Here is a 1,935-nt window from a genome sequence, read left to right on the forward strand (position 1 = left end):
TTTCAGTTACAGATTGCTGGTTTCTTCAAAAAGCAACCGGGGTGCCATTTCCTGCGGTCAGATTGGCACTAGGAAGAAAGCGGGCGGCCTCCCTTCAGGGAGCAGCTCTGGAGCTGTGTGGATGCAGGGAGGCTGGCTGCAGCGTGTTCTCAGATCCCAGCCACAATTCTGCAACTGGGAGGCTCAGGGCGGGCAGGTCTGAGGGTGATCTGGAAGGCAGGATGGCGGGACTCGGGGAAATGGGCACTGGCAGTGAAGGACGGGACCACGGAGCCGTGTCCCTTCATTTCGGCTGTCTTCGGAATCGTCCTACACAGACGACCTGGAGGGCAAGGGTGAGGGCAGGGTAGGCCCCGAGGGTGGTAGCTCCTGGCACAGCCCCTCCTCCTCACCTCAGGGCCTTCCTTCTTCCCAAACTTCTGTTTTGTTTTGCTGTTGTTGTTTTTGTTACTTTTCTCAGAGCGAACGTCTCTTCACAGGATCTGCTTTCCGCTTGGGCTTTCCTGAAAATGTGTATCGTCTTCCTCCTTGAAGGACATTTTCCCAGACAGATGAGACTCCAGGCTGATACTCATTCCTTCTTATCACCCTCAGGCCTCCCATTGCCGGTGTGGAGATGTCTGCCCATCTACTCTTTGCCTGAGCAATGAGATTACAAATTCACTCCTGACTTTAAAAAAAAAAAAAAAGTGCTGGGGACCAATCTCAGGTCCTCACGCTTGCAAGGCAAGCATTTTACCCAGAAAGCCGTCTCCCCAATCACTTATTTGAGTCTTTTTATGTGGGGACACATTTTGTTTCTTGTTGCTTCACATTTGAGAGTAGAATTTCTGGGCCGTAGGTCAGATGCATGCCTAACTTCATGAAATGCTCCTTGGCTGTTGCTGTCTACGATGATTTGAATGGGTACGGCCCCCATAGACTCACATGTTGGAATACTTGGCCCATAGGGAATGTCACAATCAGGAGGTGTGACTTTATTAGAGGGGATTTGGCCTTGTTGGAGGAAGTTTGTCACTGAGGAGGTAGGCTTTTTGTGGTCTTACATGTTCAAGCTATGTTCAGTGTGGCACGCAGTCCCCTGCTTCCTCTGGGTGTAGAACCCTCAGCTCCTTTCTCCAGCACCATGTCTGCCTGCATGCTGCCATGTCCCGCCATGATGAAAATGGACTAAACCTCTGAAACTGTAAGCCACCCCAATTAAATGTTCTTCTTTATTAAGGCTTGCTGTGGTCATGGTGTCTCTTCATAGAAATAGAAACCCTAACTAAGACACCTATTTTGCATCTAGTCATCCTAGCTTAAGTCTTTCAAACAATCAAAATGCATCCATCTATGAATGAGGGGTTAGGGAGTTGAAGTGCGAAAGGTTGGCTTGGTCCCTTTCCTTGGTTTCTTCCCACTTTACTCCCTGTGAAGTTAGAATTGGAAGAGCAAAAACCCAGGACTCCACATATCCAGAGGGACAGAGGGAGAAGGAGGGGCTGGGAAGATGGCTCCGAGTTAAGAGCACTTACCCCATAAAGTCTGATGACCTGAATCCAACTTCTCCCAAACCCACCTAATGATGGAATGGCCCACACCCTCGGAGCCCACACGAGGGTACAGTGGCCAGATGGGATGGTGTACACATCAGTACCTGATGGGATGCTACACACTCTCAGAGCTCACACGAGGGTGCAGTGGCCTGATGGGATGCTACACACCCTCAGAACCCACACAGGATGCAGTGGCCTGCATCTTTAATTGCAGCACTCCTAAGGTGAGACAGGAGATGGAGAGATAAGAATTAGCTGGAAGCTCTCAGGGCAGCTAGTGGACAGTGGGAAGTGGGAACAGACTTCCAAAAGTTATCCTCTGACTTCACCCATGAGCTCAGGCATAGGCTATGTGCTCTCTCTCTCTCTCTCTCTCTCTCTCTCTCTCTCTCTCTCT

Source organism: Alexandromys fortis, unplaced genomic scaffold (assembly GCF_014885135.2).
Source record: "Alexandromys fortis isolate MF-2015 unplaced genomic scaffold, M_Fortis_MF-2015_v1.1 scaffold_30, whole genome shotgun sequence".
NCBI lineage: Eukaryota > Metazoa > Chordata > Mammalia > Rodentia > Cricetidae > Alexandromys > Alexandromys fortis.